Source organism: Girardinichthys multiradiatus, chromosome 4 (assembly GCF_021462225.1).
Source record: "Girardinichthys multiradiatus isolate DD_20200921_A chromosome 4, DD_fGirMul_XY1, whole genome shotgun sequence".
NCBI classification, from domain to species: domain Eukaryota; kingdom Metazoa; phylum Chordata; class Actinopteri; order Cyprinodontiformes; family Goodeidae; genus Girardinichthys; species Girardinichthys multiradiatus.
Window position 1 is genome coordinate 3,401,362 of NC_061797.1, and position 15,153 is coordinate 3,416,514.

Sequence of the window (15,153 nt, forward strand, 5' to 3'; positions counted from 1 at the left end):
GCAGACTCAACAGAGACGCCCAGACGTCCCTCTCTCCAGACACCTCCTCCAGTTCCTCCAAGGTGAGCCCAAGGCGTTCTCAGGCCAGCCGAGAGACATAGTCCCTCCAGTGTGTCCTGGGCCGTCCCCTGGGCTTCCTCCCGGTGGGACGTGCCTGGAACACCTCCCAAGGAAGGCGTCCAGGAGGCATCCGGTATAGATGCCCGAGCCACCTCAACTGGCTCCTCTCGATGTGGAGAAGCAGCGGCTCTACTCCGAGCCCCTCCCGGATGGCCGAGCTCCCAGCCACCCTACGGAGGAAGCTCATTTCAGCCGCTTGTATCCGGGATCTCGTTCTTTCGGTCATGACCCAAAGTTCATGGCCATAAGTGAGGGTAGGAACGTAGACCGACCAGTAAATTGAGAGCTTTGCTTTTCGGCTCAGCTCTCTCTTCAGCACAACGGACCGGCACAGCGCCCCCATTACTGTGGCAGTCGCACCGATCCGTCTGTCGATCTCCCGCTCCATTCTTCCCTCACTCGTGAACAAGACCCCGAGATACTTAAACTCCTCCACTTGAGGCAGGAACTCCCCTCCAACCTGAAGAGGACAAGCCACCCTTTTCCGGTCGAGAACCATGGTCTCGGACTTGGAGGAGCTGATCTTCATCCCAGCCACTTCACACTCGGCTGCGAACCGCCCCAGTGCATGCTGTAGGTCTTGGCTAGATGGGGCCGGCAGGACCCCGTCATCTGCAAAAAGAAGAGACGAAATCCTCTGGTCCCCAAACCAGACCCCCTCCAGCCCTTGGCTGCGCCTAGAAATCCTGTCCATAAAAGTTATGAACAGGACCGGTGACAAAGGGCAGCCCTGCCGGAGTCCAACATGCAATGGGAACAGGTCCGACTTAGTGCCGGCAATGCGGACCAAACTCCTGCTCCGCTCGTACAGGGACCGGATTGCTCCTAGTAAAGGGCCCCCGATTCCATACTCCTGGAGCACCCCCCACAGGGCATCACGAGGGACACAGTCGAATGCCTTCTCCAGGTCCACAAAACACATGTGAACCGGTTGGGCAAACTCCCACGAACCCTCGAAGCTCTCCCGGAGGTGGGAGTTGAATACATCCCTGGCCGAGGGCTCCGCCAGACGTTCCCAGCAGACCCTCACTATGCGCTTGGGCCTGCCAAGTCTGACTGGCTTTCTCCTCCTCCAGCGGATCCAACTCACCACCAGGTGATGATCAGTGGACAGCTCAGCCCCTCTCTTCACCCGGGTGTCCAAAACATGCGGCCGAAGATCTGATGATACGACAACAAAGTCGATCATCGACCTCCTGCCTAGGGTGTCCTGGTGCCAAGTCCATAACGAACATGGTGTTCGTTATGGACAATCCGTGACTAGCACAGAAGTCCAATAACAAAACAACACTCGGATTCAGATCGGGGAGGCCATTCCTCCCGATCACGCCTCTCCAGGTGTCACTGTCGTTCCCCACGTAGGCGTTGAAGTCCCCCAGCAGAATAATGGAGTCCCCGGGAGGGGCACTATCCAGCACCCCCGACAGGGACGCCAAGAAGGCCAGGTACTCTGCACTGCCATTCGGCCAATAGGCTGAAATGATAGTCAGAGACCTCTCCCCAACCCGAAGGCGCAGGGATACGACCCTCTCATCCACTGGGGTAAACCCCAACACGAGATGGCTGAGCTGGGGGGTAACAAGCAAACCCACACCAGCCCGCCGTCTCTCCCCGTGGGCCACTCCAGAGTAGAACAGAGTCCAACCCCTCTCAAGGAGATGGGTTCCAGAGCCCACGCTGCGACAGGGTTTGTCGTTGTTGTAACTCACCCTGGTGCATGATGGTACACTGCTGTCCTCACAGAAGCTGATGTAGGAAGTCACAGCCTCTGTGTACTCGTCCAGACTGTTGGTAGTAGTCCTGAACACATCCCAGTCTGTACAGCCTAAACACGCCTGGAGATTCTCCACAGCCTCACTGCTCCACTTCCTTGTCGTCCTCACAACAGGTTTGCAGAGCTTTAGTTTCTGCCTGTATGCAGGAATCAGGTGGACCATGATGTGGTCGGATTGGCCCAGTGCAGCACGTGGGACGGCGTGATAAGCGTCTCTGATGGTGGTGTAACAGTGATCCAGAATGTTGTCCTCTCTGGTCGGACATTTTATAAACTGTCTATATTTGGGGAGTTCGTAGGTCAGATTACCTTTGTTAAAGTCACCAGCGACGATTACTAAGGAGTCCGGGTTGGTCCGCTCCACACTCAGTATCTGGTCGGCGAGCATGCGCTGTGCGACCTGCACGTTAGCTTGCGGCGGGATGTAAACACCGACCAGGATGAACGAAGCGAACTCACGGGGGGAATAGAAAGGCTTACAGTTTATGATGAAGGATTCCAGGTCTGGAGAACAGTGCTGCTGAATCACTGTCACGTCGTTGCACCAACCACTGTTGAGGTAAAAACAGATTCCTCCACCTTTCGCTTTGCCGGAGAGTTCCGTGTCTCTGTCCGCTCTGTAGAGCTGGAATCCTGCCAGCTGCAGCGCAGAGTCCGGTATTAATCCACACAGCCACGTCTCTGTGAAGCACAAAACTGCCGATGAATAAAAGTCCCTGTTTTTCCCCAACAGCAGTTGTAGTTCCTCAATTTTGTTGGGAAGTGAGCGCACGTTAGAGAGAAATATTCCAGGTAACGGTGTTCGTAGTCCACGCTGGCGAAGTCGTACCAGCACCCCAGCCCACTTCCCTCTCTTCCGGCGTTTCACCGCGTGAACAAACGCCTTTGACCAGAATGTCCAAAAATTCCAGAGCAGTAGGCAGAAAAGTGGGAAATAACTCCTCTGGTGTAGTAGCCCTGATGTTCATGAGTTCTTCTCTGGTGAGAGAGCTCCGGGTACCATCACAGAAGACCGTTTTAAAGCAAAAAACAAAACAAAACAATGCGCACCAACACGCCGAGGCGACCATCTGCGGCGCCATCTTGGATTTTGAGATTCGGAAATGCTGCTGAATGAGACCCATTCTTAATCAGCCCCCTGTTGACTGGTTCCCCTCCATAGATCTGAAAGATGCATATGCTGACAGCCCTGTTAGTTATGTGGTTACTGGGAATGATGTCGGCAGCTCACATGATTGTACTGCTGGGTCTGGTCCATATAAGACCCTTTCAAAGAGTGCACCCACCAGCACATAGATCTTGTGCGTCAGAAGAGGCAGACAATTTCTATTCCTTCTTCAGGGGGAGCCGATCTCTCCAGTTTACATCCCCAGGGTCCTGAACAGAGGAGAGGACATCATGTGCAACGGGGGTCCTTGACAGGGAGACTGGAGCCTCCATCCCGGCCTGATTTCTTAAATCAGGAGTAGATTCGGTAGAGCAGCAGTGGATCTTTTGGCGACACAGGAAAACACACAGTGTCAAGCGTGGTTCTCACTGAGCCCATGGGAGGATTTACCACTAGGAGTGGACGTCTTTAATCATGGTCTGTGGCGAGATAGACCTTTATGCTCTCCCTCTGGTTCTGCTGAACCCACGGATCCTGGATTGGGTTCGGTAAGAACAGCTTTCAGTAATTTTCATAGCCCCCGAGCGCACAGGCACTCCATGGTTTCCGAATCTGAAGCAGTTGCGGTCAGGCCACCCATGGCAGCTGCCATGGAAGTAGGGTGCGCTCCTCCAAGCAGAAGGGGCGATCGGGAGCTACCCAGAGTTTTGCCAGCTTCTCAGAGTCTGCTGCTGAACGGGAGCACTTAGAGAAGCTCAGCCTCCTGGAGGAAGTCCTGTAACCGGTGGGTTGCCAGTTCGAAACCCCTTCATCTGTCTCAGTTGTGTCCTTGGGCAAGATATTTCACCCACCTTGCCTATTGATGGTGGTCAGAGAGCCCAGTGGCATCAATTGTACGGCAGCCCCATTTCTGTCAGTCTCCCCAGGGCAGTTGCGGCTACAATGTAGCCTACTATTTTCAGTGTGTGAATGTGTATATAAATGGGTGGATAAGTGATTGTAGTGCAAAGTGCTTTGGAGTCCTCTGACGCTATACAAATGCAGGCCATTTACCATTCCTGTCTTAGAATACAGGGTGACGGCAGCTCAGCCCTGCTGTGTCCTAATTCTGCTTTTACACCCAACAGCATCACAAGCTCAGTCAGGTCCAGAGTGAAAACTCTTGATGGATTCTATCCCCCTCCTCATAACTCAGATGAGGAAGCCAGGTCTCATCTTCTCTGTCTTGTGCATGCACTCTCACATTGTGTGGCGAGCACAGCTACGCTGTGGTGCACCCAGAATCTGTTCATTCAATACAGAAAGAACTCTGCTGGGCAGCTGCTGTCTGCTCAGCGCCTTTCACATGGGTTATGTGAGGCTGTTTCACATGTTTATACTTCTGCACTGCATCCTCCAGAGAAGCTCAGTGTTCACTCCACCAGGGGAATTTCATCCTCCACAGCTCTGCACAGAGGAATTACCGTAAAGGACATTTGCACAGCAGCTTCCTGGTCATGTCCATTCTTATTTATTAGGTTTTTACATGTACAATATAAACAAGTGAAAACCATGACCAAAAGAGTGATGCAAAATTACCATGCAATGTTATTTATGTTTGAGAACCAAGGATTATCTTGAAGAATCTGGAAGTGAAGTGAAGTTAGTCTTGGAACTAAATTAGGCAATAATAGGTATACCTTTAAACAACCATTCACAATGCAAGATCAGATAAAACATTTTGATGAAACATTTTTTTAACATCATTTGCTGAATAAAATCAACCTTCTGGATGACCAATTCTCAACGATGTTTAATTAGCTTCCATTATTTATTAAAATAATATGTAAAGAAATATTAAAATATTAAGGAAATATTATCTTGAATAAGAATCAATCCTTTCTGGATAAATGGGTCTTAATGGTGTTTAATTAGTTGCCTTCATTTATTGAAATAAAAGTTATGGAAACATTATTAAGAAAATATTAAAATAAAGTTTATGGAAATATTATTTTGAATAAGAACCAAATCTTTCTGGATAAATGGATCTTAATTGTGTTTAATTAATTATCAAGTTTAGTAAAATAATATTTAGGAAAATATTATTTCCTAGATTGAAAACTAACAACCTTTTTGGTAAATGATCTTCAGTTGACTCATAGTAGGCAAGCATGTGTTCTTAGTTGTTAGTTGGAGCTGACAAAAGAAACTTGTACCTTATCATCAGAATCAAACACATACCTTTAATATATCCACCAATAAAGGGTTAAAATGCATAAGCGTAGACAGCACGTTATGGCTGATCTTCTGTGTTTAAAAATCACCCTTTAAATAAAGTTTGTCTTAACTTTAAAAATACCAACCCTGGACACATAAACTGAGCATGTGCACTAAGCAGCAAATCTGCTAGCCCTAAGATAGCTGAGTTTCTCCACACCAACCAAAACCAAACGTCATAAAACGAACACTGTTTAGATTACAGGTCCTTCTCAAAATATTAGCATATTGTGATAAAGTTCATTATTTTCCATAATGTAATGATGAAAATTTAACATTCATATATTTTAGATTCATTGCACACTAACTGAAATATTTCAGGTCTTTTATTGTCTTAATACAAATGATTTTGGCATACAACTCATGAAAACCCAAAATTCCTATCTCACAAAATTAGCATATTTCATCCGATCAATAAAAGAAAAGTGTTTTTAATACAAAAAACGTCAACCTTCAAATAATCATGTACAGTTATGCACTCAATACTTGGTCGGGAATCCTTTGGCAGAAATGACTGCTTCAATGCGGCGTTGCATGGAGGCAATCAGCATGTGGCACTGCTGAGGTCTTATGGAGGCCCAGGATGCTTCGATAGCGGCCTTTAGCTCATCCAGGGTGTTGGGTCTTGAGTCTCTCAACGTTCTCTTCACAATATCCCACAGATTCTCTATGGGGTTCAGGTCAGGAGAGTTGGCAGGCCAATTGAGCACAGTGATACCATGGTCAGTAAACCATTTACCAGTGGTTTTGGCACTGTGAGCAGGTGCCAGGTCGTGCTGAAAAATGAAATCTTCATCTCCATAAAGCTTTTCAGCAGATGGAAGCATGAAGTGCTCCAAAATCTCCTGATAGCTAGCTGCATTGACCCTGCTCTTGATAAAACACAGTGGACCAACACCAGCAGCTGACACGGCACCCCAGACCATCACTGACTGTGGGTACTTGACACTGGACTTCTGGCATTTTGGCATTTCCTTCTCCCCAGTCTTCCTCCAGACTCTGGCACCTTGATTTCTGAATGACATGCAGAATTTGCTTTCATCTCAAAAAAGTACTTTGGACCACTGAGCAACAGTCCAGTGCTGCTTCTCTGGAGCCCAGGTCAGGCGCTTCTGCCGCTGTTTCTGGTTCAAAAGTGGCTTGACCTGGGGAATGCGGCACTTGTAGCCCATTTCCTGCACACGCCTGTGCACCGTGGCTCTGAATGTTTCTACTCCAGACTCAGTCCACTGCTTCCGCAGGTCCCCCAAGGTCTGGAATCGGCCCTTCTCCACAATCTTCCTCAGGGTCCGGTCACCTCTTCTCGTTGTGCAGCGTTTTCTGCCACACTTTTTCCTTCCCACAGACTTCCCATTGAGGTGCCTTGATATAGCACTCTGGGAACAGCCTATTCGTTCAGAAATGTCTTTCTGTGTCTTACCCTCTTGCTTGAGGGTGTCAATAGTGGCCTTCTGGACTGCAGTCAGGTCAGTAGTCTTACCCATGATTGGGGTTTTGAGTGATGAACCAGGCTGGGAGTTTTAAAGGCCTCAGGAATCTTTTGCAGGTGTTTAGAGTTAACTCGTTGATTCAGATGATTAGGTTCAAAGCTCGTTTAGAGACTCTTTTAATGATATGCTAATTTTGTGAGATAGGAATTTTGGGTTTTCATGAGCTGTATGCCAAAATCATCTGTATTAAGACAATAAAAGACCTGAAATATTTCAGTTAGTGTGCAATGAATCTAAAATATATGAATGTTAAATTTTCATCATGACATTATGGAAAATAATGAACTTTATCACAATATGCTAATTGTTTTAGAAGGACCTGTATTTAACTCTAAACTAATCTCCTCTGGTCAAACACTACCTCTTACATGAACCGTGCTGAGGAGAACTTGTCCGGGCCAACGAAGTTAAGGGAAGCATCCACGGTGAACAAAGAGTTAGCTTGCAGCAAACCTCCGTAGCTGTGGTGTGGGGGGGCTCATTCTGCCGACCCTGGGAGAATTGCACGTAGAGCGGCGTATTGTGTTGCGGTACCTTTGCCCTTCCTTCAGACCGGGAAAAACTGCTCCACTCAGCGTTGTAGAGACAGGGTCTCTGCTGGGAACTCTCTGGAACACACTTTGCTTCTGTAGACCTCAGAAAGAAGAGTCAAGCCAAGCCAAGCTTGCACCTTAATTACACCGTTCATGAATGAATACCGGATACACAAACAGGAATTAATTCCTACTTAAGTTAGTACATATGAACGAGTGACCGTATGACACTCTTGGATCCTGTTTAAGGAGATATGTCTGTTTGCCAGCAAAGAGACATTAGCACGCTGTGTCTCTCCTCCCAGTTCCGCTGGGGACCTGCGTGGAAGAGGTCTGTTTGTTGGAATGCAGGGTTTTTATTCAAACAGCGACGTCATGGGAATTCCGCTGTTACTCTGTTCTTGTTCCTGTTCCTGGCTGTGCTGGAAGTAGGTTAATGCGATTTATTTTGAAAGTTCCAGGAAAGTTCTTGCTGGCCTTTGATGTTGTAACCCATGGCTGGGGTCCCAACAATGCAGCGATGGAAGAGAAATCAGGAAAGAATGATAGACAAATTAACTGCGCTCTATCAGTCTAGAAAATGTAATAAAGCCATTTCTAAAGTCGTGGGACTCCAATGGACCTTAGTAAGAGTCATTATCCACAAGTAGCGAATACATAGAACAATGGTTAAACTTTCAAGGAGTGAGCGGCTGATCAAAGCTACTCCAGCATTGCAGTAACAACTCATCCAAGAGGTCACAAACGCCACAGACAACATCCAAATAACTGCAGACCTCACTTGCCTCAGTTAAGGTCAGTCATGACTCCACAAGACAGAGACTTAGCAAAAATGGCCAGCAAGCTGAATTATAAAACAAAAACCAGCGCTTAGCAAAAGGAATATAAAGGCTCGTCTCAGTTTCGGCAAAAGAGGTTTTGATTATTCTTAACACTTTTTGGGAAAATACACTGGAGCGACAAAAGTTGAACTGTGTGGAAGGTGTGCATCTTAATATATCCTGCATGAAAGTAACATGGCTTTTTTGAGATGAATACAATAATATTAAAATATTGTTGTGGTAGTGTGATGGTCTGTGGCTGTATTCCTGCCTCACGACCTGGAAGACTTGAATAGTATATGGAACCATGAATCCTGCTGTCTATCAAGACATCCTGAAGGAGAATGTCCGGCCATCCATTTGTCATCTCAAGCTGAAGCACACTTGAAATCTGCAAGAGGAAAATGAACCAAAACACACCAGCATGTCCACCTCTGGATGACTTAAGAAAAATAAAATAAAATATTCACAATGTCCTAGTAAAAATCCTGACCTGAATCGGTCCATGCATTTGTTACTCTAAGACTGGACTATTGTAATTCTTTACTATCAGGATGTCCACAAAATGCAGCTAAAAGCCTTTAGTTGATCCAAATTGCTGCAGCAGGAGTTCTGATGAAAAATAAAGAATATAGATCATATTTCTCCTATTTTAGCTTCCCTTCATTGGCTCCCTTTTAAATCTAGAATATAATTAAAATTTCTCCTTCTCACATATAAAGCCCTTAATGATCTAGCTCCATCATACATGAGATATCTGATTGTGTCTGTACTGGTTCTGTTAGATCTCAGTGCTGCATTTGATACAGTTGATCACAATATTCTCTGAGAAAGGCTGGAATATTCTGTAGGGATCAGGGGAACAGCGCTAGGCTGGTATACATCTTATTTGTCTGACAGAGGCTTAACAAGCAGAAGAAATTCTATATTTTTTCTCTTTCCAGAATCTACATCTGAATTGGTGATGTGTTTACCTGTATCACCTTCCTGGAGTGGGAGGTATTAAGTTGCTGCTGTCAACAACTGAAGACTCACCTTAAACAGATAACACACTTGGCCCTGTCTTTCAGTGTTTAACCCTGTCTTTCCTAGACATAGCTACTGGCTGAGCTTCTACTGTGACTGATGTGCTCTCTTTCATACTCTAGACTTGAAAACTGGCTCAGAGTTCATCTGCTTAGCTGTTTCCCTCATAGATCAGGCCTTTAAAGGAACTATAACCATTAATGTTTCACTTTTCTGTAGAAAGTACTACTGGATCAGTGCTTCTGTGATCTTTTTCCTTCTCTACTCTGTTCTCTCAAACCCCTAGTCGGTCGTGGCACATGGCCGCTCACACTGAGCCTGGTTCTGCTGGAGGTTTCGTCCTGTTAAAAAGGAGTTTTCTTCTCCACTGTCGCTACATGCATGCTCAGTATGAGGGATTGCTGCAAAGTCAATGCAAGCAACTGTCCAATGTCGCTACATGCTCATCCAGGAGGAGTGAATGCTGCAAGTCACTGACTCGATTCAATCTGCTGGGTTTCCTTAGATAGAAAACCTTTTAACCAATTTAAATAATAAACTGAATCGGACTGCACTGTTCAATAGTCAGGATTAATTGGAATGTATGCACTTGACTTGAAATCTGTATGATTCGATTGAATTGACTTTGTAAAGTGCCTTGAGACAACATGTGTTGTGAATTGGTGCTATATAATTAAAACTGAATTGAACTGAATTGGCATGACTTATAAATACAATTCAAGCTAGAAAACCCTGATATGTGGTAGAATGGAGACCTCAGCGGCCCGATCCCCGGATGCTTAGGCTGGCTCTAGGGATGTGGAATGTCACCTCGCTGGGGGGAAGGAGCCTGAGCTTGTGAGGGAGGTCGAGAGATATCGACTAGAAATAGTCGGGCTCGCCTCCACGCACAGCGTGGGCTCTGGAACCCATCTCCTTGAGAGGGGTTGGACTCTCTTCTACTCTGGAGTGGCCCACGGGGAGAGGCGGTGTGGGTTTGCTTGTTGCCCCCCAGCTCAGCCGTCTCGTGTTGGGGTTTACCCCAGTGGATGAGAGGGTCGTATCCCTGCGCCTTCGGGTTGGGGAGAGGTCTCTGACTATCATTTCAGCCTACAGGCCGAGTGGTAGTGCAGAGTACCCGGCCTTCTTGGCGTCCCTGTCGGGGGTGCTGGATAGTGCCCCTCCCGGGGACTCCATTATTCTGCTGGGGGACTTCAACGCCCACGTGGGGAACGACAGTGACACCTGGAGAGGCGTGATTGGGAGGAATGGCCTCCCCGATCTGAATCCGAGTGGTGTTTTGTTATTGGACTTCTGTGCTAGTCACGGATTGTCCATAACGAACACCATGTTCAAACATAAGGGTGTCCATCAGTGCACTTGGCACCAGGACACCCTAGGCAGGAGGTCGATGATCGACTTTGTTGTTGTATCATCAGACCTTCGCCCGCATGTTTTGGACACTCGGGTGAAGAGAGGGGCTGAGCTGTCCACTGATCATCACCTGGTGGTAAGTTGGATCCGCTGGAGGAGGAGAAAGCCAGACAGACTTGGCAGGCCCAAGCGCATAGTGAGGGTCTGCTGGGAACGCCTGGCGGAGCCCTCGGCTAGGGATGTATTCAACTCCCACCTCCGGGAGAGCTTCGACCAGATCCCGGGGGATGTTGGAGACATAGAGTCCGAGTGGACCATGTTCTCCGCATCTATTGTCGATGCTGCTGCCCATAGCTGCGGCCGTAAGGTCTGCGGTGCCTGTCGTGGCGGCAATCCCAGAACCCGGTGGTGGACACCGGCAGTAAGGGATGCTGTTAAGCTGAAGAAGGAGTCATATCGGCTGTGGTTGGCTTGTGGGACTCCTGAGGCGGCTGACGGGTACCGTGAGGCCAAGCGTGCTGCGGCCCGGGCTGTGGCAGAGGCAAAAACTCGGGCCTGGGAAGAGTTCGGTGAGGCCATGGAGAAGGACTACCGGTTGGCCTCGAAGCGATTCTGGCAAACCGTCCGGCGCCTCAGGAGGGGGAAGCAGTGCTTTGCCAACACTGTTTATAGTGGGGGCGGGAGACTGCTGACCTCGACTGAGGACATTATCGGGCGGTGGAAGGAGTACTTCGAGGATCTCCTCAATTCTGCCATCACGCATTCCGTGGTGGAAACAGAGGCTGGGGACTCGGGGTTGGACTCTTTCATCACCCAGGCTGAAGTCACCGAGGTGGTTAAAAAGCTCCACGGTGGCAAGGCTTCGGGGGTGGATGAGATCCGCCCTGAGTACCTCAAGTCTCTGGATGTTGTAGGGCTGTCATGGTTGACACGCCTCTTCAACATTGCGTGGCGGTCGGGGACAGTGCCTCTGGACTGGCAGACTGGGGTGGTGGTCCCCCTTTATAAGAAGGGGGACCGGAGGGTGTGTTCCAACTACAGGGGGATCACACTCCTCAGCCTCCCTGGTAAGGCCTACGCCAGGGTATTGGAGAGGAGAGTCCGACTGATAGTCGAACCTCGGCTTCAGGAGGAGCAGTGTGGTTTTCGTCCCAGCCGTGGAACACTGGACCAGCTCTATACCCTCTACAGGGTGCTCGAGGGTTCGTGGGAGTTTGCCCAACCGGTTCACATGTGTTTTGTGGACCTGGAGAAGGCATTCGACTGTGTCCCTCGTGATGCCCTGTGGGGGGTGCTCCAGGAGTATGGAATCGGGGGCCCTTTATTAGGGGCCATCCGGTCCCTGTACGAGCGGAGCAGGAGTTTGGTCTGCATTGCCGGCACTAAGTCGGACCTGTTCCCAGTGCATGTTGGACTCCGGCAGGGCTGCCCTTTGTCACCGGTCCTGTTCATAACTTTTATGGACAGGATTTCTAGACGCAGCCAAGGGCCGGAGGGGGTTTGGTTTGGGGACCAGTGGATTTCGTCTCTTCTTTTTGCGGATGATGTGGTCCTGCTGGCCCCCTCTAGCCAAGACCTACAGCATGCACTGTGGCGGTTCGCAGCCTAGTGTGAAGCGGCTGGGATGAGGATCAGCTCCTCCAAGTCCGAGGCCATGGTACTCGACCGGAAAAGGGTGGCTTGTCCTCTTCAGGTTGGAGGGGAGTTCCTGCCTCAAGTGGAGGAGTTTAAGTATCTCGGGGTCTTGTTCACGAGTGAGGGAAGAATGGAGCGGGAGATCGACAGACGGATCGGTGCGACTGCCACAGTAATGGGGGCGCTGTGCCGGTCCGTTGTGCTGAAGAGAGAGCTGAGCCGAAAAGCAAAGCTCTCAATTTACTGGTCGGTCTACGTTCCTACCCTCACTTATGGCCATGAACTTTGGGTCATGACCGAAAGAACGAGATCCCGGATACAAGCGGCTGAAATGAGCTTCCTCCGTAGGGTGGCCGGGCACTCCCTTAGAGATAGGGTGAGGAGCTCGGCCATCCGGGAGGGGCTCGGAGTAGTGCCGCTGCTCCTCCACATCGAGAGGAGCCAGTTGAGGTGGCTTGGGCATCTATACCGGATGCCTCCTGGACGCCTTCCTCGGGAGGTGTTCCAGGCACGTCCCACCGGGAGGAGGCCCAGGGGACGGCCCAGGACACGCTGGAGCGACTATGTCTCTCGGCTGGCCTGGGAACGCCTTGGGCTCCCCCTGGAGGAACTGGAGGAGGTGTCTGGAGAGAGGGACGTCTGGGCGTCTCTGCTGAGTCTGCTGCCCCCGCGACCCGGTCCCAGATAAAGCGGAAGACGACGAACGAACGAATGTGGTAGAATTACAACAATTCTGCAAAGATGAGTGGGCCACAAATTCTCCATGGCACTGCAAAATACTCATTTCAAGTTAGTGTAAGTTGCAATTGTTATGTCAGATTGTTCTGATCGATTTTTGGTATACCCCAGGGACCTGTCTTGGGCCCATTCTGCCACATGAAAAAATTCATCCAAAACCTTTTTTCATCATTTGAGAAATATTTTTCAGACTAGAAAGTTGATGTCAAACCAAGAACACTAGATATTTATTTATACTTCTATTTCCTCTCTTCTAGACTATGCACTTTCTTTATGTATCAAGAAGAGAGCTCTTCATCACCTTCAACTCAGCAGCAGCACCTAAATGGTCTACAACTCAGCAGTAGCACTCCTAACTGGAACAAACAGAAGGTCCCATACCACTTCGATTTTAATATCTTTGCACTTGTTACCTTCTCTTTTTAGAAGGAATTTTAAAATCCTGACTAACTTTCAGGGCCCTGCATGGTTAAGCTCCTTCCTATATTACTGAATTATCAAAGCTACAGACTCAAACTTGAGCCATCAGTTCCTGAATCCAAAATCAACCCATAGTCCCACGAACCAAGTATAAAACTCTGTGGGGGGGTTTCATTCTTTCCAGACAGATTCTGACATCATCTAAAAAGCAAAGTAATGTGCAAATAATTCTTCTTTGAACATGCTTTTCCTGAAGACATCTTTAAAGAATATTGTATATTTGTTTTTATTTCTCTGCATGAATTAATTAGCTTTTCTTTTTAATCATGTCTTTTATGCTCTGTTTTTGGGGATCACTTATTATTGCTATTTTTATCCTTGAAATGTACTATTTGAATAACATTTACTTACTTACTTACTTACTTACTTACTACTTACGTACTTACAGGGGTTGGACAATGAAACTGAAACACCTGGTTTTAGACCACAATAATTTATTAGTATGGTGTAGGGCCTCCTTTTGCGGCCAATACAGCGCCAATTCGTCTTGGGAACGACGTATACAAGTCCTGCACAGTGGTCAGAGGGATTTTAAGCCATTCTTCTTGCAGGATGGTGGCCAGGCCACTACGTGATACTGGTGGAGGAAAACATTTCCTGACTCGCTCCTCCAAAACACCCCAAAGTGGCTTAATAATATTTAGATCTGGTGACTGTGCAGGCCATGGGAGATGTTCAACTTCACTTTCATGTTCATCAAACCAATCTTTCACCAGTCTTGCTGTGTGTATTGGTGCATTGTCATCCTGATACACGGCACCGCCTTCAGGATACAATGTTTGAACCATTGGATGCACATGGTCCTCAAGAATGGTTCGGTAGTCCTTGGCAGTGACGCGCCCGTCTACCACAAGTATTGGGCCAAGGGAATGCCATGATATGGCAGCCCAAACCATCACTGATCCACCCCCATGCTTCACTCTGGGCATGCAACAGTCTGGGTGGTACGCTTCTTTGGGGCTTCTCCACACCGTAACTCTCCCAGATGTGGGGAAAACAGTAAAGGTGGACTCATCAGAGAACAATACATGTTTCACATTGTCCACAGCCCAAGATTTGGCTCCTTGCACCATTGAAACTGACGTTTGGCATTGGCATGACTGACCAAAGGTTTGGCTATAGCAGCCCTGCCGTGAATATTGACCCTGTGGAGCTCCCGACGGACAGTTCTGGTGGAAACAGGAGAGTTGAGGTGCATATTTAATTTTGCCGTGATTTGGGCAGCCGTGGTTTTATGTTATTTGGATACAATCCGGGTTAGCACCTGAACATCCCTTTCAGACAGCTTCCTCTTGCGTCCACAGTTAATCCTGTTGGATGTGGTTCGTCCTTCTTGGTAGTATGCTGACATTACCCTGGATACCGTGGCTCTTGATACATCACAAAGACTTGCTGTCTTGGCCATAGATGCGCCAGAAAGACGTGCACCGACAATTTGTCCTCTTTTGAACTCTGGTATGTCACCCATAATGTTGTGTGCATTTCAATATTTTGACCAAAACTGTGCTCTTACCCTGCTAATTGAACCTTCACACTCTGCTCTTACTGTTGCAATGTGCAATCAATGAAGACTGGCTACCAGGCTGGTCCAATTTAGCCATGAAACCTCCCACACTAAAACGACTGGTGTTTCAGTTTAATTGTCCAACCACTGTACTAGACAAGACTCTCTACAACTACAAGACCTTAACATTCCTGGCTGAACTTCAGAGATTGCCAAAACTCTTTATTTGAGAAGTTCTGTGAAGGACCACTTGGCTTCAAAGTTTTTGTTAATTAAACCAAGAATGTCTAAGCAGTGTCTGTCAGGCAATCGGTC